General features: G+C 40.6%; 1 protein-coding gene across 6 annotated transcripts in view; it reads right to left on the reverse strand.

The window, feature by feature from the left end:
- The window catches only part of LOC110834135 (uncharacterized), a 48,010-nt gene extending 32,466 nt beyond the window's left edge, over positions 1-15,544 (reverse strand). For 2 of the 6 annotated variants that reach the window (XM_087349456.1, XM_087349455.1), the window contains exon 1: positions 14,455-14,927. The gene's annotated coding sequence lies outside the window, so the exon portion shown is untranslated. Of the gene's footprint in view, positions 1-14,454; positions 14,928-15,164 lie in introns of those variants that run through there. The other 4 variants (XM_087349453.1, XM_087349447.1, XM_087349448.1 and 1 more) reach the window with 3 other exon arrangements.
- Positions 15,545-22,734: the final 7,190 nt, after the last annotated feature.

Below are 22,734 nucleotides of genomic sequence, written 5' to 3' on the forward strand. Positions count from 1 at the left end.
AGTACATCGCACCTTCAGGAAGAAACGTCCTACGTGTTCAAAGGAATCTATTGCACGTATCCTGTTAGTTCCCTTCAGTTCTATGTTTAACCTTCACAAAACCAGTAACCAGTCAGGGTTTGAGGTTTTCAAGGCGGTGAGTACGAAGATGGCTGCCTTCTGGGTTGTAACTATGTGTAGTGTCTGGTAGAAGTTAACTGACGTTTCAGAGGATCTTGCTGCTTCCAAAGTCATGGTGATCAAATAAGAACATAAGTTCTACACTGAAAACCACGTTATTCACCGCGTCTGGAGCCACACGAAACACAAAGAAAGGTTAATTTTAACTATTTAAAGCCCAGCGGAAATTGTATGTCCTACCTGCTTCAACAACGAGTAACTCTTTATTTTGGATTTCTTTCGTATGATTCTCAACGTAAACAGTAATTATTTCATTAAACAGCATTAACCAATTGATCGTTGTAATTGAGAAATTTGTTCTCTTTGCGGCACGGACTGAATTCTTCAAATATTACACAGACGAACTTCAGCTTCAAAGGGTTGAAAAACATTCGTGCAGAATGATAATAAGTAACCTTAAGTATCTTCATTTTTACACACGGAATCCCAGATATCCTTCATCCCGCCATAGAACTATGAGTTTAAGATGGATTTTTAGACAGATGACCAACGTCTGCGATAAACCGGCGTTGCGTCCCATGAAAGACAACCATCACAGACGAAATATTCCACTGTCAGGGTCGTTCCCTACAGTTTTATCGAATCTTCTTATAACCTTCCAAGCCGAAATCACTACAAATGAAATCGGGTAGCATTTATGAACAGTAACAGTTCTGTACGATAACAAATTTACAAGCAAGATGAAATTTTACGAATACCAATTCGGAAACTTTAAAAAAATTCAAAGTATGGTAAACTACTGGGTGTTGATAAGGTGCGTTCTGAGCGAACATCGACTGTAATAATTCAATTAAATCATGGTTATTACGTAGAAAAATAATCATGAATTCTTGTTTGACTAACTGATGAATCCAGTCCACACCCTCCCGCTCTATTGCCTTCAGATCCATCCTAATATTGTCCTGCCATCTATGCCTAGGTCTACCGAGTGGTCTCTTCATTTTAGGTTTTCAAATAAACTTATGTACGCGAATTAGCAATTCTAATAATACACAGTAAAGAGTACACGCGTTGCCCTCAGATTTTGTAGGCCATGTTAATAATTAATATCTCTTAACGGTGCAAATATTAATTCGTGCATTCAATTACGATGGTCCTTTATATCTCACGAACGTTTGTTCTACGTTACTCTTCGCCTTGTGCATTGCGAAAACAAAGCAGGAATAAACACTTTTTAATTATGCTGTATCAAAAGAGATCACGGTGGTTAGAAGAGGAGAGGAAATAGCTTCATAACCTATATATCACTTCTTCACGCAGGAGATGAAAGTACAGTTTGTAAGACGCAGGCGCAGAACTGGATGTACACAGACTCACTCCGAAATTTTATAAAACCATATTTTCGAAACCATTACACTCATAAAACATTAAAATAACGAAACGAAAGTCAACTCAGAAAGTTTGTATCAGTGCATATGCGTTCCTTTTGAAGTGCGACAGATGGCTATCCGATAATAGATCCGGGAACATACAGGCCTTAGAATCTCTGGAGTTACTCTTTCAACAGATGCAGTGATACTTTGCTCTTCTAAGTTGGCCATTTGCCCAGGACACCCATACACGCCATGACAAACACTACCCATACAAAAGAATGGAGAACCACCTCGTGACGCAATCAATGGAAGGTTTCCTGGGGGTCTGATCGGAAGAGGATTCTCAGTCACTTGGCCTCAAAGATCACCAGACTTCACGCCCCTCGACTTATATCAAAGGTGTTGGGCACAGGTTTACCGGGGAAGCAGACAACTTGGCTGAACACAAACTAAGATCACCATAACTGTTTTAAGAGTAGCTCCAGACAGGTTCAAGCACGTGTGGGCTGAAACCATCGACGAAACATCTTTCACGTTACGAAAAGCGCCCGTATTGAAACTGATTGGCAGAAAGTTGTTTTTAATTGTTTCTTAAAAGCTCGGCGTGACTTCGTCATCTTGTGCGGGAATGAATCTCAGAGACATTGGATGTAAAAATGAGACTGAATTCAACTGGCTCTGAACGGGATGTATTGGCGTATTCTTGTGAACACTATTAAATCTTCGCGTTCCACACAAGGCGGGGAATTTCTTGATCACCTGAGCTACTATTAGCTTCTCAAGAAGAACTATGTTCTATGTAACTGTTGAACAGACATTGAAAACGTCACCAAACGAGCCACATCCTGACTCTCTGCTCCACCTACTTTCGACACTTCACCTCTCTCTTCGTGAGATGCTGTCTATTGTGTTCCGTCACCATCTCCCAGATCTGTGACGACGTAACCCATTCTTACATAATCATTCCTGTGGCCTAATAAGGATTCTACCGATCAATAAATCCCATGATGGTCTATGCTACTACGTACCGATGTCAGCTGTTCGATACCATCTTGTCATATTCCTTAGTGTTCTTGGTATTTCCCTTTGCTTTCAGTGACATGAAATTTCTTCCTAGCGTGTGTGTACGACGAATTATGTAAAGCATACACGAGGGTCAATTCAGGGTCATACTCAACGTTTCCTGATTTACGAGCCGGTAAACGGTAGTGGAGTATTCCGAGAACGATACCCTGTGTGTCTCACATTATGTAGTACAAATAACAGACAAGCCTATGAAAGATTCTTATTTACAATAAAAAAATTACATCTTTACGTGGCGTTAAAATCGAACAGACGTTACAGATTCACATACACAACATTCGCAATCCATTGGCGAGCGTGAGGGCGTATGATATAAGGGGGTGTCTGTCTTCTGGTCACCCCTCTAATGATGGAGGCAGACACCATATATGAAACGTCGGTTAATTTCTAAAGCACTACACAGCGCAACTATCCAGAAGACAGACATCTTCGTAAAAGCCACTTTGAGAACCCCAAACCTTCCACACGTGAAATAATTTAAGCTGTAACATTTTTCCCGTCGGTATGGAACGGAAAAAAAGTAACTTACTTAACCATCCCGACAATGCGAAAAAGTTGTCATTTTTATATTTATTTTTGGTTTATATAACAATTCTTTCAATTGATTCCGTTATACTGCATCAAATTATCTGATGATTAGTGAGTAATGAATTAGGGAGGTTGAACATTGAAACAGTCGTGGCCTAAATTAAGGCACTAACCCAGGATTAACCTGAGGAAAGACACGAAAATCTCGGTAATGATACCAATATATTGGCCGAGAGTTGTAATATTCACTATTAAACCACTAAAACGAAACTTAAATTAAGGATGTCGCTAGCTGTGAAGAGTTGCTCCTTCCATCGTGATCGCTACCATCCCTTGAGAGGCGCAGATCATTCTGACGCCCGTTTGCAACTGTCACACTTAGCGGAGTTCCACTCCACTTCAGACCGACTGTCCTCAATCCACGAAATACTGGGTTAGTAGGCTTGAAGTTAAGTTCACTGTCTCCTACCGTAGTCTTAACTTCGTCAAGCATTTCTTTGCGCGCTGCATTCTGGTAGAAATTTGGCGATGTTTCAGAAGCGCTCACTTTCGCTCTTATGACACAGGCACTGAGCACCTCTGAAACGTCGTTCAGTTTCTACCAGACTAAATGGCGTAACATCCCATCTTCATATTCGTTACCGTGAGAACCTAACCTAACCTCACTCCATGGAGTAAAGTCCTTCTTCAGAAGTTAAAAGTCGCTCCACTAACCATGAAATGCCCTGCCTTTTACAGAATTCAAACGTTCATTATCGTGAAGATTTCTGTCTTCTGGGTTATTGCGCTGTGTAGTCTGGTCGATGTTAACCAACGTTTCAGAGGTCATACTGCCTCCGTGTTCAATCATCTCGAGCCAGATTAATCCAGACCATACCCTGGCCGTTCAACCCAGACTGCATTTCGTAATTAAAGCAATGAAATACAAGATCTATTATTTTTTTTATTTGTAGTGTTCTGTCTGACGACAGGTCCATATGAACAGGATCCTTCCATCCTTTTCTCGGACTGGGACCTGTTCATATACGTTCTTGGCAGATGATCCAGAAGTGGTTTGCCATTGCCTTCTTCTGTGCGAGTGTGAATGGAGTAATTGTTGGGATACCACGGAGAAACCGGGGAAGCCCCCGGAGGAAAACTCCGTGTTGCCTAGACCACGGCCTTGCCCAACACATATTAAATTAGCACACGCCAAAAACAGACCATGATGTGTATAACTGGGATTAGCTAAGGTACTGATTCTTGCTTTATTTAATAACGTATATTCAACTGCTTATGTATTAAAGCATCGAACTGTACGATAACGTATGAACCACGAATTTGAAATGACGAGACATGAAGATTCGGTCGTTTAATTACGGCATTTGCCTGTATGAACTGAGGAAAACCATGAAGCCACTTGGGCAAGACATCCGGCTATGGACCTAACATTTGAACCAGGAACTTCCCCAATACAAAGCAGGAATACTAACCACGAATATCAAAGTACAGTAATATTAGCTTGTAACATGAGATGAGTGAAATATGGGGATTTCCCATTGTCATCAGTTTACGTTATTGTAGTTGGAAGAGTGAAATATGGGCAGGAGACGAAAAGAAACATTAGCTTTGCTTTTCGTAATCAAGTATCTGTGAAGTCTGCGACTATGGATTTTAGGCTATACCACTTCATCATCATCTGTCTTCCAACAGCTGACTTGTAAATGTAGCCTAATTACAACATGTGCTTCTTTGTATAATGAACGATGTCGTTCTTCTGGATTGTGACGAGTCTAGACTCAAAGGTAGATAAGACCGTTCCATTTATTGTACGATTAATTATTTTTAATAAATCTGCTTATCATATTTGACAATTCCATCCGTAACTGTCGTAACACTTACAGAAGAGAGTCACCTACAGAATACCAATAGTGATACTTCAAAAAATACTCTTAAAATTTTTGAAACTTTAAACCCAGTCTCTAATTAAGATGTTCACCCCAACATTTTTATGTATATGGTAAGTAACATTATTATATTAAAGACGTGTGTTGAAGGACATCTCATTAACTCTCTTGTTGATAATTAAGACTCGTTGGGCAACCCTGAACTACTCAAGTCGAAATACGAACACGTTAACTCAGCTTATCAGAAGATGCTGAAACCTGTTATAACACAAATCTATTGTCCGTGAAGACAATGAAAAATGGAACACAAATCTCAGTTCATTAACCCTCAGCCAGGTGGGAACGTCTTTTACAATCTGAAGATGACTGTCTTCTGGTATGTTGCACCGTGTAGTCTGCCAGAAGTTTACCGACGTATTAGAGGTGACTACTTCCTCAAATATCAGCGCCATGATGGAGGCAGGGCACATCCCAGAAACGTCGGTGAACTTCTACTGGACTACACGGAGCTACGACCCAGAGGACAGCCATCTTCGTACTCACCACCGTGAGAATCTGATATCTCACCAAGCGCCATCTGCTTTAACAATCAATAACTTCGGTTTTTGCCCATAGTGTGTGTTTATGGGTTTGCTACGATAAACAGCAGAAACCATTTAATGTCTGTCTTGGAGACTCGCTGTGTTTTCTTTGCGGTACGGAAGAACGAAACTTGAATTAATCCCATCATTTGCCAGGAGGGACTTAAAATATAAAAATGTATTAAGTTGGGATACACGATATCCGAGCCAAGATATAAAACTAGGACCTCCCAAGCACGGAGCCACAGTGGCGATCATTCGAAGCAATGATCTTTGTCTACAATTCTTCACTGTCACGTGTAGGTGGGCTAAACGGTCGAACCAACACGCAGGTGTAACGAAATATCTAAGGGATTGGTAGAATTATAAATAATTACGAATTAGAACAGTCCAGATGGCTTAATCAGTAACAGCTGAAGAAGACAGGACTCACGGCTTGGCCGAGGCCTAGTTTCTCGTTCGTAGGGTCAACCAACAATCACAACAGATAAATAAGTTGTACTGCCCAGAAAGTGACCGAGACAAAATACAAAGCTCAATTACAGCTTTTTATATAGAACTGTTTACTGCAGTGCCTCGCGCTGTGGACCGCCAGACGTTTCATAGCAACACGATTGCCACATCACGCACTCAACCGCACGACACTACTTTTACGAAAGAAATCAATGTCCTTAGTCACAGCAATATCTTTTAGTCACGGAGGACTGAGGTATATATAGCACAAGCCAACATCTACTCTGGAAGAAAATGCAGTATGGCGGTCTGGCAATGATCATACGTCCTTTAACGGTGCTGTATCAACTGCAGGTGTTATTCAGTGTCGAATAATAGGCGGATGTGGGGAAGACAGTGTTCGGCTATGTGAGAGGATTTGAACGGGATTCGAGTCAACGATACCGGTGTTAAGGAGAAGTCCAAGACAGTATGTGTTACATCCTCCTAGACGCTCGTAAACCGCCATCTTCCTCAATCTGAGCTCATTAAGTCATCCCTACAAGCAGGTCTCCCTGTTAAAACGAATGGTGTTTGTAATGTAAACTCATTTAACAATACATTCATATGCTTAATAACTTTCCTAGGTTATTACAATGTCGTTTCACTTTTGAATTACCAAAACAGATCGTAATCATCAAATGTAGATAAATGCATGGGGCAGAGACGCTGAGTCACTCGCCTGGTCAAGAAATCCCCCCACCCCCCGCCTCCCGTGGAACCCGAGGGCTTATTTCCATATTCTCAATGGCTCGCCACTGGCTCCTATCCTACGCCAGATGATGAATATCCTACCATCGTTTCCTAGGTCTACCAAATGTTCCCTCGAAATGAGAGACCACGTTTCAATCCCATACGAAACAACCGGTAAACATGGTTTTATACTCTGTTCTTCAGCGTTTTGGAAAGTATTATTTATTATTATTTAGTGTTCTGTCTGAGGACAGGTCCATATGAACAGGATCCTTCCATCCTTTTCTCGGACTGGGACCTGTTCATATACGTTCTTGGCAGATGATCCAGAAGTGGTTTGCCATTGCCTTCTTCTGTGTGTGAATGGGATGCCACGGAGAAACCGGGGAAGAAGCCCCCGGAGGAAAACTCCGTGTTGCCTAAACCACGGCCTTGCCCAACACAAGTTATAAATTCGGGCACCGCCGGGAATCGAACCCGAGACCCCAGGATTACAAGGCCAGCTTTCTAACCGCTAGACCACCGTGGCGGTCTTGGAAAGCATAGGAGACGATTAAAATTTTAGAATTGAATACCAACAAGAATTTCCATGGTATATTCTCGTGCTAATTCAATCATGAACCTCGTTTCTATGTCCTAGCAGACATTTAAACATTTTCAAATGATGTGTTATTATGAATCTGTTGGCAATTTTAGTTCCGTGTCACTGCACCACGTGGTTAAAGTGAAGTTCAGATTTAGGAAGGCGAAGTGCAGGTGTTAGGAGCGCCTCTACCTGGAGACGACAGAGAAGGGGAAGTGGAGAGAGCGGACGGGTGAATCAATACCTCACAGAACATCGGGCCTCTTCAGACTGCTTTCCAAGAACGCTGTGAGGGTTGGATATGAAAAATTAAAGAAAGATGCAGTGATATAGACAGACAGAAATTGTTTGCAGATACATGAGAAAAGAAGTCATTAATATTTTATTGTAATATGAAATTTGAGTGGAATAGGGATATGAAATTTGTTGTACAAGAAATTAAAGTAGAGGTCCGAGGCTGGTTCTTGTGAACAGAGTGTTGACGTAAGGATTCAGAAAGGAACATGCCCTCTGTGTAGAGAGGGCGAAGATGTTCTACAAACCGTGAAGGAAATATTCTTTCGTGTAAAATAGCTAGTTTCTACGAAGATGTAACTTATAAGATATTAACAAATTTGACTAATGCTGCAGAATTAAAGAATACACGAAAATGTTTGTATAAAGCGAGATATAAATGTGAGGATAAAATTATCAGTGGGAATACAGAAGAGAAAGGTTGGTTTTTGGACTGCCTTCTGAAAGTCCTTGGACTGCCATGTGGTAAACCGGGACTAGGTCTTCGGCTCACGACGCTGCATCAGCTACAGAGGTTATACTGCGCCAGATAAAATTATAATAATCGTGAATGACATAAGGATCTAAAACCCAAAGCCAAAACAGCTGGTAAGTCACACGAGACTCAAACAGGATCACCTCCCCCCCCCCCCTTTCCGCGAATAAAGGTACCGAGGTCATGCACTACTTCAATTTGATCAGTGAAACCGCCCAGTTCAGATTCACATTAAATGGCGGGGTTTTATATCGGCAGTTCAGTTCCAGACAGACACTCTTTTTGATAAGACTGTTCTAAAACTACATACTATAAACACCAGTCACTAGCATTGACCTCTGATAAATGCTTGTTACATGTACAACTAGCCCTCTTATGGGCATTTAAAGAAATAATATTATCTAAATATCTACAGTGTGTCATTTTAGTCCAAGACTCTGGAGAAATAACGTACTTACATTATTCTCAAACAATACTACAATGTTCACCGACGCAGATAACATCACGAAATTTTATCATGGCTAACAATATATTAGGCACAGCGAAGACAAAAATAAAACAAAGCGATATAACACAGCAAAAACAGCGCCTTCGTATTATAAAACGCATTAAAATAATCAAGTTAAAAATATAGTAAACTTAAATTCTTTATAACAAACATTCAAAGCATTAAATCGAGCATTAGCAAACAAACGTATCGAATGACGAAGTAAAATGCTCTGTGCTATTACGATATTAAATACGTGTATTGAGTTCAGCTAGAAACCTGGTGTGGCATTAACCAAGTTGGCTGCACTTGCTTTCCAACTCTGATCAAAGCAATTATTACTAATTATAACTCACTTACGAGGTCTTCTGCTTCAATAAACTGATCACAAATCGTAGATTAAATAATGTTGATAAACTGTTACGACAAAATCGCACGAAGAACACCTAGAAACATACTTTTTCATTCAAAGCTTGTAAACCGCGCTGTCTCAACACGCCATCTTTTACCGGAGTTGAGTACCAACATGACTATCCCAACGGCGCAAAATTTAAAACCATTCGAATAATACATTACATGTGAAGGACGGACAAACAAGCACGGAGGTCAGAGGTCAGCTTCTCTCCTGGCCTCTTTATGGGTGCAAGGGGAAAATCCCTCATGTAGGAGGCTGTGTGGACCCCAGGTTCGATCCGGATTGGGCCACGCAATGTTTTTTTTTACTTTGTTATTAAAACCATAACGTTTTCGAATTCATATTTCTGTCTTGTCCATTCGACCAGAAGGCGCCTTGTATATTCCACCACATTACAGATGATCAGAAACATGTTTCTTTGACTTCTATTAAATATTTACAATGTCGAAGATTGTTCAAATAAAAGTTGTTAGCCTGGCTAACACACCTTCGTCGTTCAATTGTACTCCATACACTGGAACGCAGCAGAACCATAAGATAAAATGTAAAGTTAGCCAGCTCCAGCCAACCAGCAAAGTTTGGTTTCAATGAAAAAGTTAGTAGATCACGTCTAGTATACACTTCCCTTACCAAATTCTATCGAAAACTTTCCAGTGCTTTCGTAGATAAAACAAGCCGGTACAACATCCCTTACATGGATTTGCTGTGTGCAAAGAACGCACACAAATATGAATTACAGCGGAAATCTGCATGAAAATTAAAACATTTGCTTTCTGAATTATACATACTTAATTACAGGAAGGATTAAACGTTACGTTATAAGGTAGTCGAGTTTTTTTGTACGAAGTCATAACATAATCACTGTGAAGAAGTGAAGGTTCTTTTACTATTCAAAAGATTGCCAGGGAATTTATTATTACGGGTCTACAAAAAAACTTGTCGAGGGAATTAGTTTTGTTCTGTCTCCGTTTCACTGGTGATTACAGTACCAGATCACCAACGAAACGCAGGAGGGAAAGATGAGTTTCAAATAATATGAATGAAACTTAAAGTTGTCTACAGAATTCGCCAGAATACGAATATATGCGCGTAATAGAGACAGGCGAGCAAAGCAGGTACTGGAATTCCAAATTCCTTGGGGCGAAGAGACCCTGTCGGCCAAAGTGAACACGGAGAGGCAAACTATACCCAAAACAGTGGTTTCTACCTTGGGGTTGGATCATCCTCACAGATCCTTAATTGCTTTATAAGACGGTACATTTCTTCGCAACTAGTCCAAACATTTAAATTTTGTATTGCTTGTTAAACCTCCACGGTGGTCTAGCGGTTAGAACGCTGGCCTTGTAATCCTGGGGTCTCGGGTTCGATCCCCGGCGGTGCCCGAATTTATAACTTGTGTTGGGCAAGGCCGTGGTCTAGGCAACACGGAGTTTTCCTCCGGGGGCTTCCCCGGTTTCTCCGTGGCATCCTAACAATTACTCCATTCACACACAGAAGAAGGCAATGGCAAACCACTTCTGGATTATCTGCCAAGAACGTATATGAACAGGTCCCAGTCCGAGAAAAGGATGGAAGGATTCTGTTCATATAGACCTGTCGTCAGACAGAACACTAAATAATAATAATAATAATTGCTTGTGAAACCAAGATGGCCTTTTACTTCCCTTTAGCAAGAAGCTAGCATCAAAATCAATTATTCTTATTTCGCTTTTCCAGAAATCCAATACAAATTTTGATCTTTCGTATCAGTATTTTCGAAGGAGTTTCTTAGTGTCTGGGAATTAAAAGCCACAAGGTGAGATATCAGGCGAATAGGATGTTTTTAACAAAGCTGATAACCATTTCTGGTCAAAAAGCCCTTTATCAAAAGTGGAGTAGCTTACGAGATATAAGACAAAGCGAGTTTCAGACAGCGCAGCCATTTTGTTGTGTTCCTGGAGTTTATACTTCGGAAGATAACAGACAAGGTAGATTACGAAATCAGAGGTGGTAATTATTCCAACAAGTTAACATGTTCTGCATATCGTTTATGCCGATCATACAAGCCTTCAGGTATTTACAAAAGAACTTCAAACGCACGTTAATTAGATTACTCGTCTGCAGTGTTCAATGGTCTAAGGGTATGGATTGGATTCATCTAGCTCAAGATATATTTTAGTGACTGGCTTCTGTGAACACGATAATTAAAACTGGAGTTGCATAAAAAGATAGGAATTGCTTCACTAGTCCAGTGACTAAAAACAGCTGTTACCATCCATCTGTACTACTTGTATGAAACAGAAGGCTATTCTTATTTCCAGTCAGTATAGAAGAATATAAATTATGGAATATGTTGAAAATTGTCAAAATCACAAGTAGGTTCAGTTCAACCGGTCTTCGGATTCGATTGAGAAGACAGGCTCCTTGAACACGCTAGCTGACTTAACTTACTCAATACGCTATGAATGCAGAACAAAATGGTAAGTAAAACATCGAAGACAATTTAATTATGCTAAATTTCCATGAAGTTTGCATAAATCTATCTCATTATACAATGTTGCATAAAGCAACCAACTTTATACACTGTATAAAGTGTATTGTAACATTGTATATGGAACCACGCTGGTCTTAAGATTGTGCGGATTATAAGTGGATAAGCGAATATGAATTCTGCTCTCGGTCTGGATAAGTTTGAGAACCCCTGAACGTGGTTAACCTGGATCCAATTTTATAGAAGTTTTAATGTTTGTCACACATTCATTTTCAACCAAACTGGACCAAATTAAACGCCCATCTGTTAATAAATCAAAGGCGTTTTAAACGTACGAAACTTCTAACGGTCAGTCGTCTGAGCAAATAGGGTTCAAACGACAGTCTCACTTCATAGTTTGGTAAAAGAACGATATAAGGAATACGTAAGTTTCCTTCACATTACGTTATCGATGACCGAGTAACTTCAATGGTGAAGGTGCAAAATGTACAAGCCTGCTACAAGGAAAGGCAACAAAAACATTGTAAACTATTTCATGCAGGAATACGGAACTCCTGGAATGCTCACTTTTGAACCACGTATTAGTTTTGATGCTGTTATGAGAAGGTGGGACTGCATTCATGTGGTTCTCGAGAAAAGATTCTGTGGCGGTCTCTTGTGGTCACACCTCCATTTAAAAGGTGGGCTTCTTGACCAGCTGAGCTACTACCAGTGTCTCAAGAATGACTCTGCTACACTGAGTTCGTTCGCCTTTATTGAACAGCTAAAAATAGAACGTCAATGGCGTGACTGTTACGGGCTGGTTGACCTAATTTCGAATCCAGGCAAGGACAAAATCTAATCTATGTTGGTCTTCTGGGCAGTAAAAAGTCGCGTGGACTCGTAGGTAGATACTAACATCACAGAAGAACATGCTGCTTCCATCTTCGGCCCTGAAGGAACGCCGTGTGGTGTTGTTGGTAATTACAGATACCAGTTCGGAGAGACATACTGTCTCTATCCTGAGACCTGAAGAGAGAGGCGGTATTTTCCTCCAAAACGTTCGTATCCATTTACAAGTCCACATGGCAATACTGCCCCAGAACACAAACATCTTCACTGTCCAGAAAACTCCAAATATCATTAGCCCATTCTGCACGCAGTCTCCTAATAGGTACAAAGGATTCTATTCCAGACAGTGAAGACGGGAGGGCCCTCACCTCCATGCACTCCACCTTCTCTACACGTCTTTAGCTGGTGCTTAGACACAGGAAACTCTTTTTCCTGTATTCTGCACTTCTTTGACAGGACACTCACGAACAACACCAAGTGATTTCGAGGGCGAAGTGAAGTTCGAGAATGAATCACGTTCGAACCTGCACAGCTATTTTTCAACTGGGGTGATCAGCGGCCTAGCAGGTGGCGACCTTGGCCCAAGTGTCACGGAAGAGATTGAGAGAGTCTATTACACGGAAGGACTTCATTTCTGTATCAATGGACATGATTGTTCTTGGGTTAGAGTTCATAAAATTGATATTATCCGTTTATTAAATATAGGCCTACTGATTAAAACTTAAAAAATCACCTAAGTTGAAGGACTACACGGCATCATTAAAATACCACGATAGTCTCTGCAGGTTTATAACTGGGTCAGAGTCCCACAATAAAATAGGCCATTACTCTACGAGCTTGTCCTTAAGTTAAATAAGACTAGGTCTGAGGAACTATGCAAATACAATACATTCATAAACACCGAGAAACTCTATATCTGAAATTAAAATAGACGATTATCACGTAATTCGGAAATGCACTGTGATCGAACAACAGCGAGTCGTATTAAAGGAAAATAACATGGCAGCTTGCCACCGATCACAAAACTTTCTTTCATTCGCTGAACAATCAAACGTTCGTGAGAACACCGACGGCTATGCCAGAGGAAAATACAGCTCTTCTGATTACCTCAATCGTTTGTAAATAACGGTTTCAGACGGGAAAATGTGACTTGTCCAGGGCCCTGAGTGGAGTGTGTTCACCCCTGAAAACCAGTCATGAAGAATTACTTTCTGCTTAATTCAAATTTATGTCGGGAAATGACATGTGGAAGTCTGTAAGTTCAAAACGCTCCAGTATCATGAAAAGCTTCTTCATAAAGAAGTGAGATATGTCTACAATATAACTATGAACAAATGTCTTAATGACGGTGTAATTCCGTTTATCCGTTGTCGGCAAGTCGGTTGCAACTAATTTAATTACTTTCGCATACAGGCCTATTGCGTAAGTATAAGAGACAGGAGTTACACTGCAAGTTCGCTAATAGACTACGACCAGGAGTCGTTCCGCAATAGACCTTGCGCTGCCATACGACTGCAGCCAAGACATAACCGGCCTTGGAGCTGCTTAAGGTGCCTTTGCATTGGTTTCCGGAATAGAATTATGAAAACGCTATTCGAGTTATTTGTATGGTTGCCTTGCAGTCCATTTGTAACGACGGTCCACATGTTATACCAACTTTCCCTTCCAAGAAAGCAGACTTTGTCATTCGGAAAATGCTCCGTCCGTGTAATTCTTGCGCTGCGCTTTGATGGACGTCATCAACCAGGTCTCAACCCCTGAAAATCAATATGGCAGTGCAGCGCACCGTTGCTGTTTACAGCTTTCCCCTTCTTTCTGACCGGGTTCGTCCTATTTACGTGCAGTCATACCGTCCTTGATGACAAGCACAGAATGCGCGCCGCCATTACGCGCTCGCAGACCGCCTCTGCCATCTAACGTCGGAAAGAACGGTTACTCTGCGCACGGTGTGATTCAGATAACTTCGCTATGAGAGTTAAATGCAATTTGACATCAACACCCACCAAACATCTTGTACACATACATCCTGTGGCTATCCCTGGACAACGCCCACTAACCCAAACTGGAAGTGCTTCCGAGGACCCGTTTCTACACACAAATGTAACAGCGGAAGATGCGAGAATTAGTAGAGGTGTGCACCTACCAGCTCACAGCGTCGCTGCAACATCGACGACGAAGATGGCTACGACGTACCCACCAAGCCTCGTATCTCCCACTGGCATAGCTCGGCAGCCACGAAGCACGGGCAGGCAGACAAACAGGAATTACGTCACTGGCAGGAGTCCTCGTATCAGTCGGCCTACAAGGCCTGCTGACTAGCTGGCGTGTCGTTATTGATGGCACAGCAGCCAGCTTTCGGAATCGAAGGAGGGAAACAAAAACAAAAAAGACTCTTATTCGCTCTTCAAAGTACAAGATAATGTCTTAGTTACTACTACCACAATGGCATTTCGATTAGTTGTCAACAGATGAGCTTGTCCTCCTTACTCCCCTACACGTAGCACAGTCTATAAGGCCGTCCTTCACAAGACGTGGCCCAGGAGTTAATAATAGAATCCCTCGCAAGAAATCTTCTGGCATGATCTTGACGATCACTAAGGTCCACGGAGGACAACTGCAATAGCATATATAAACGGGAGAACACTTATTTTGTTTTGAAACATGGCACATTCCATTCATCAGCTCTGCAAAAGACTGTCCGGCAATTATATTTTTCAAGTCACAGATACAAACGTCAAGGAAAACGGATATATATTTTTTTTAAATCCTGTTGCTACGACTTTCTCTGCGAACTAAGAAGGAGTGCTTAAACTACGTGACTTACCCGAAGCTGAGAATGATGGTATGACCTACCTGCAGCTTGCCGTAAAGCGAGTGACCTTCTGACGACGACACGCCAGTCCTAAAGGAAGAGCTCAAGATGGTGGTGCAATCGGTTCAACAATACGTCGTCTACTTTGCAGAGAAGCCTTCACAGTGAAGCAACCACAACATAACCAACAAACCATCCTGCTGTTTAATCTAGATGCACTGACTTCCCGTGTTCATGTTTGTATCGCTTAACATAGAATTTACGACACTACAGAAACTGATTTTCAACGTTCTGCGATGGTCATATCGTAGTCACATTTTGTTGTATTAATAATTGTTAATGGCACTGACATCACAAAATGATATGACATCACGGTCTACTAGAGTGAACTGCTGTTTCAGCTGGTACTGATAACGGTGACGAAGATCTAACAGACTTCCAACCCATTTATCTATCCACTCTTATACCGTCCTGCTTTGCTGAGAGACTAATGGAATGTGAGCGGTGCAAATATCGATAATAATGGGAACTAAAATGATACGGGTTAAGGGAAACTGTCGTGGACAATGAGTAGGTTCCTCTGTTACTATGATGTGTTACTGAAGGTATTGCCATTTAACCGGTCGAATGAGAATTCCGCACGAATTCGCTCAAGATAAACGGTAACCATTCATTTATCTGATACATTTCTTAGTTCCAAGTTGTTGGACCAATTGGAAAACTAAATAATAAATGACGATCACGTTAAGAAGGGAGCAAATGTGCAGAATGTTTACTGCCATGAAGTTCACTTGAAAACACAAGATTAAAATGTACAAAACTAACTGAAGTTTTGTATGAGTGTAAAAATTCAACAACCTAGGGAGAACAAGAGACTGAGCTGAAGATCAGAGAAGATGGAGATAATTACATGATGAAAAACCTCCTAATCTGTATTCTGCAACTAAGCTACTAGGTTGCCATGAAGGACTGTATCTTCTGACACAAATCCAGATCGGATGGTTTCGTGACTGTCTTGTACGTTGCGTGGAAAGGATAAAAAATGTCCGCATCTTCAATGTTGTCTGAAGGTTCATTCACTTACTACGCTTCAAGAAGAGCTTCCTACTCGTACAGAATGTCTAAAAATAACACAGGATACCGCGCAGGTTAGTTCAAACGGCAACTACAGTCGGTGGGTTACTTGTTGGTACATCTGAACTGCCGTAAATATTCTCAGTCCTTCTTGGCAAATTTCATGAGAATACTTTGAAATCGGCTACGACCGCTTCCTTCGCCAACATTTCCAGTCATATGATTTTATGCCAGTAACATTTACAGCTGATACTGAATCGACGAACAGCTTATAAACCAGCACAGAAGTTACCTTACTTACAAGACGTATACTGGATTAAAATCTTTTTTTTTAAAATCTGATCTCCCTATGTGGAAATTATAACTCACCGATCAGAAAGTCTCAGTTTGTTCAACCCTGGACTAAACCCTCTTGTCTTAAGTAGGAAATAATTAGTAAGTGATTGCTCTGTGTGTGTTTTACCGTTGTTACTTCCATGCGCCTGGATAAGCTTGGTTTGGCTGTTACGTGTACACAAATTGTCATACCATCATCTCATCCCATTCTACGGATCAAATTGGAGATAACGACCTTTCCCGCAGTCCTCAACGCACAAAGACTTCTATGGCGTGAACGCTTCCATCAGGTTATTTAAAACAAGCTGCCAATAGATATTTGTAGGTCAAGGAAAAATAATCATTCGTTTTAAAGTACCAGTCATATCTCCGGGTCTGCCAGGCCAATGTCCACAGTTCCTCTAAATTACTTTAAAGTAGACCATGACAGTTTCTTACGCTGCATTGTATTACGCGTATGTCACAGTTATGGTATCTCCCAGTGCCTTCTGTCTAAACGATTTAAAACATTCGAACATTGAAATGCACAATATGCAAGCCCATTAATGCTTTTACGAAGAATTTGAGACTGAATTACTTACAACAGGCCTTTTTAGTTGTACTTTGGACCTAACATCCAGACAAAGGAATAAAGTCCAGATATCCAGAGCAGGTGAACGCTGGAACAATATCTTCAATGAGATCACAGAAGCCTCTTATCTAATTCTCGTCATTCATCGTCCATCCCACAGTGTTGTTAAATTAACATCTGCATTAATAATTCAATGTCGTGTATAAATATTAATGTAAAAGGGTTTCGTATAACTAGCCACGGCTGTCTAGCGGTTAGAACGCTGGCCTTGTAATCCTCGGGGTCTCGGGTTCGATTCCCGGCGGTGCCCGAATTTATAACTTGTGTTGGGCAAGGCCGTGGTCTAGGCAACACGGAGTTTTCCTCCGGGGGCTTCCCCGGTTTCTCCGTGGCATCCCAACAATTACTCCATTCACACACAGAAGAAGGCAATGGCAAACCACTTCTGGATCATCTGCCAAGAAAGTATATGAGAAAAGGATGGAAGGATCCTGTTCATATGGACCTGTCGTCAGACAGAACACTAAATAATAATAATTAAAATAAAACATACGTTACTATAATGACAACCACTCACCTGAAGACAGAATTATAGCCTACGAGACGCGACTGTCAGCAGAGCGAACAAAAATGTCTCATTAAGTGGAAAAGTGACACTAAATTCAACAGCGTGGTTAGTTCTTAAGTTTCGTTTCGGCGATAAGAACTTAAATGTCTGCGCCTCTGTAGTCGTACGCAATTGGGGCAGGTTTCTGCAAGACTCGAACCAACGTCTCCGGAGTAACGTGTCCAACTGCTTCTCTGATTATGGCTTCAGGCTGCTTCCTCTTCTTTTATTTTTCAAGTGACGTAGTCCTTAACATATAACCAAAAATAAAAATCTGGTGGTGTTGAACTGGGAGATCAATGAAACTAAAGAACCGGTCCTCGTCTCCTGATGCATCAACCCAGAATATTTCTGTTAAAACTTTCAATATAACCAAAATGCACGCAGGGGGGGGGGTACACTACATAATTATAAATGTCACATTTTTCTTCAGTTTGAGGCATAACTTCGTTCTTCAGCATATCCAAAAAGACTTCTCATTTTCATTAATGAAAAAAGAATGGATCACTCACTTGAATTTGAGGTTTTCATGGGGTGAGGATGCAGATGTTCTTCCGGGCTATAATTCCGTGTAGATACAAACTTTTTAAAGAAACATACAGCCTCGAGACCAACATCGATATCTTTATTGACGAAAGAATCTGAAATCTCACATTTTGATGCTTCAGCTGTTAGTTTCGTTCTTACATGTCAAATAGTTATTAATATTAACAAAATTCTGGAATTTCCTTCCTTCACCTAACCTAACCTCAGACAACGGACAATATCCAACACAGTAATGACGTAATGAATGACATTATAACCTCACTAATCCCTTGTGTTTTTATTAATAAGAGACAGCAGCTTATATCAAAAAGGAATGTAAAAATACGGGACCAATACTCAGCAAGATGGCTAATACGGTAACTCTTCAAGGATGTATTCGGGAGGTGTCCGATTCAAACCTGAACCAGGACAGTGACCACCTTATAGAGGCTTCTTGTCAAGTCTTTGTCTGCAATCCGTTTCCAATTCAATGAACACGGATCATTCAACGTTAAACAACCTATGATGCTGATATGTCATCGGTAAATAACTTACTTTGCATCTAACGACACACTAATCATAAAGACGTTCTTAACTCTAAAGGACGAACTTCGTGAAAGGAAACATTGTCTATAATTTATTTTTTCATGCTCCTTTTAACCTGGATCGAGGTTTTACTACAGCTGGTAACTTGAACATTCCAGTCATTACTGTTATTAGTTTCAATATTCCCCGAAGAATAAGTAATTTGCCTACGAAACCGAGCACTGATAAAATTGCATCTAAACCGAGCGAGAATCACTGATTTCAAGGACCAATAAACATTTTATTCTGATGGAATTATTAAACTTCTCTCGCAGAATTTCAGGGATTCGTGCTACAACGGAAAGGGTCGTGCGCATGAACATAACCTTGAAGCTGCTGCAAGGGGACACTCACCTGGCATCCGAGGACTCTCAGATTCAAACACAACAAGAAAAATCAATGTAAAAGCATCCTGCAAGAATGGTGATCCCCAAGGAGAAGCCATCTTGCAGTCTAACGTCCATTGTATTCCCATTTTAAAACCTCACACACCGAAACTGAAAGATAATGAACACAGACCATAGTTTTCTGTGCTATATACGATTTTCTGACAAATATTTCGAAAATATGGCGAAGTATAAGAACCTTGGTACAATAACAATAAACCAAAATTATACTTACCCCCATTTTCTCTGGAAATCTAAGTTTTTAAGTATATAAAACTGTAATTTTGTCTGTTATGTTATGTCAGTGTGAAATTTGGTCTCTCTCTCTCTCTCACTCCAAAGGAAACATACATATGTTGAGGGTATTTGACAACAACGCACTGAGAACGTATTGAACGCAAGAAACAGGAAGAAACTGAAAGATGGAGACAAGTACGCACTGCAGATCATCACAAAATACTGTTAGGGCAATTGAAAGAATGGTGAGATGGGTAGAACATGTAGTATACATGGACGAAGACAGACGCCCATAGAGATGATTGGTTGAAAACCCACAAGGGAAGAGCAGACTAGGTACAAAGATGAGGGTAAAAATAAGACGCATCTTAGAGAAAAATGTTAGGAGGATGTAATAAAGTGGGCTGAGATGGATGGGCACGGTCCAGTGGCAGACGACAAGAATCTTGTGATTTCATAAAAGCAGAATTTTTCTTAACTATCTGCGAGATTAATATCCTTGTACCATGGAGTTTGTTCGTCAGTTAACACAACTGAAGACATGAGCGGGAACAGCACACGACATTTTCACTTCTCAAACATGTCGCTCAGCTGGTCAGAAAATTACCCGTCTCTTATATAAACAGAAGGTTCCAAACCGTGTTCACAAGAGTTGGCAACTGGACCATATCCTGAGCCAGATGAACACTACTTCTACAAAGTCCTTTGTAACAGTCTCTCCGATCCAATTCCTTCGACCAAAATATCGTGCGAGTCACTCTGGCAGTTAAGTTTCCTGTTTTGCGCTCTTTATCATTGAAGCTCTTATCTACTTGGCTTTTGAAAGGAGAAGTTGACGAGATTTGCAGTCTCCTGTGGTTCCCCCCCCCCCCCTCCTCTACCTTTCTCTTTGACAGTGTCCACAGAAGAAATTGGAGCATTCTGTGGATCACTACACAATGATACTTGGTCGTAGATGAACATTACGTTACATCGGTTAACTGCCCGCGTTCTTTTGTGTAAGCTCCTAACCCCACAGTGCAGCTTTACTACTTTCTACGATGTTGCTAACACGCAACTTTATTTTCTACCAGCGGTACAGTTTCACAGTGTCAATGTTATAGGCCATTTTCAAATTAAATGCCATACTTACAATTTCCAAAATAATAAACTCTTCTATGACCATTCCAAACGTTGCCAATCGCTACACAGTTATGCACAGAAATCCCAATGTGCAAGCCTACTCTTGCCAACCCTTACATAATTTCAACCACTTTATTCCGTCTTACGCTACATTTAACAGTATTTGACAAAAAGAAGTACTAAGTTCCTTACTATTTAATTTTCCCAATTTCTATGTGTAAATAAGACTACTATTCGACCCTTTATTTAACAGATAAGTTCTTTCCTCAAAGAGAACACAACACATCTCCATTAAAAGGATCACTTGGTTGCTGCTGCTTAAGAAATGATCGCTGTTATTCTAAGAATCAAATGAAACCAACAAAATACATTCTGTAAGCAAAATGCATGGTTAGTGAATATTAAGAAGCACGTGGTAAAAATGGGTATCACCTTAGACGGTTAAGTTGCAGGCAAACACAAGGACTTATCATCCACTGCTACATGACGTAATGGAACGTCCGGTAAAGTAGCGATCAATGTCAGACCGAACACTGCACAACGGGCGTGGCTGCGAGGCTAACGGAGGCGACAACTACAGTGGTTGTTCTGAAGTTGAATACATCGGCAAGGAGACTTGCACGAAACATCCAAATCACAACATAATTTGTCATCCGAATGCAGAATACGCCAGAAACATAAACAAAAATGAAATCTAAAACCAATACGACCGTAAAAGAAAATTTGGTCACAGAAGCAAACCTTTTAGTCGAATGTGGAGAACATGGATGAATACCGAATGAACATGGAGGGGACCAAAACACCGTTGATACTAAGAATTCAAATAGCGGTTTAAGTAAAAAAACTTGAAGAAATGGAAAAATCTCAACAAGAAAATATGTGAATGGAAAATCAAAATATGTTGGTAACAAGTTAAAATATGAGGCGGTGGAAGGAAGATACTTGAACGAAACAATCTCCAGATATGGGGACGGGAAACGTCAAAATACAAATATGGAGCGCGAACGTGTGTACAAAGATCAGTTTGGTTAAAATGCAGAACAAACGAATGCCAAAGCACTCTACTATGCAGTCAAGGTGGGCGAGAATACGGCCTTTCCGCTCCGAGAGGTGTCTCCTACTTTGACCTGACTGTCCCTAACCCTACACAACATGCAACAGCAGACAATCTTGCAATAATGCGCAACTTCCTTCATCTTCTGCCTTCCACTTGAAATAAACACCTTAAAATGTACGCATTTACCTTGCCTGTGTTAACATTCTAAGTTTGGATCCTTGCTTGATCTTCTGATTTTTATGACACAGTGAAACCAAACCGTCTGAATCACGCAATTTTTTCTAAAATGCACTGTGAAAGTCGTCAGAGAAAGCGCGCAGTAGAAACGAAGAGTGGCTGACACTCATTTAACACCCACCACGTGATAATTCTTGTTACTGCGCAACTTAAACTTACTTTGATTTTTGAGAAGTTCTGTGATGGCTTGAACATCTACCCAAGATTTTTGTATTTGAAAAAAAAAAAAAATTATGGTTCCTTTACAATAAAATAGGCTCAAGCACAAATAAATGACACACAATTTTGGACCTAACCTAAATTAAGCTGCAGCACCAAATAAGTCTGCAACTAAGACTGAACATTCAATGTGTCAAGAAATACCTTTCTGCATGTAAGTCTCAAGAGCAAACAGTTCTTTGTGTTATCACAGGTGGGCTTGCAACGAGACATTACTGCCAAGGTAATTCACCTATGAAGCCAATCTGTAAGATAATACAGGAAACCAACATCTTCATCCTTTATCAATCCTCTATTCTGTGCTCTAGTAACTACATAACGCAGGTTTACTACTTCTTTAGTCACATACACTAAAATGTTGACACCATTCTCCCCAGTCAAGTAGGCATGTATTGCAGAAACCCAATTATGTCAGGTGTCAAGGCCAATTAGCCACATATTGATGGTACTTTTTTTTTTACATATCTAAGGAATAACAGTAGCTTTGGCTTTTACTGCATGTCATAATTCCTAAACAGGAATGAAAATCAAATAAAACATGATTGTTCGACCTGCCAAAAATGCCCAGCTAGCTAGCTAATAACAATAGCCAACAAACTGAAATTACCAGTTTTCCTTACTAAAAAGGGACAAACCATTAGCCACTTTCAAAGAC

Source organism: Zootermopsis nevadensis, unplaced genomic scaffold (assembly GCF_977971745.1).
Source record: "Zootermopsis nevadensis isolate Lab colony 2312 unplaced genomic scaffold, Znev_1.0 Znev_ptg000016l, whole genome shotgun sequence".
NCBI classification, from domain to species: Eukaryota; Metazoa; Arthropoda; class Insecta; order Blattodea; family Termopsidae; genus Zootermopsis; species Zootermopsis nevadensis.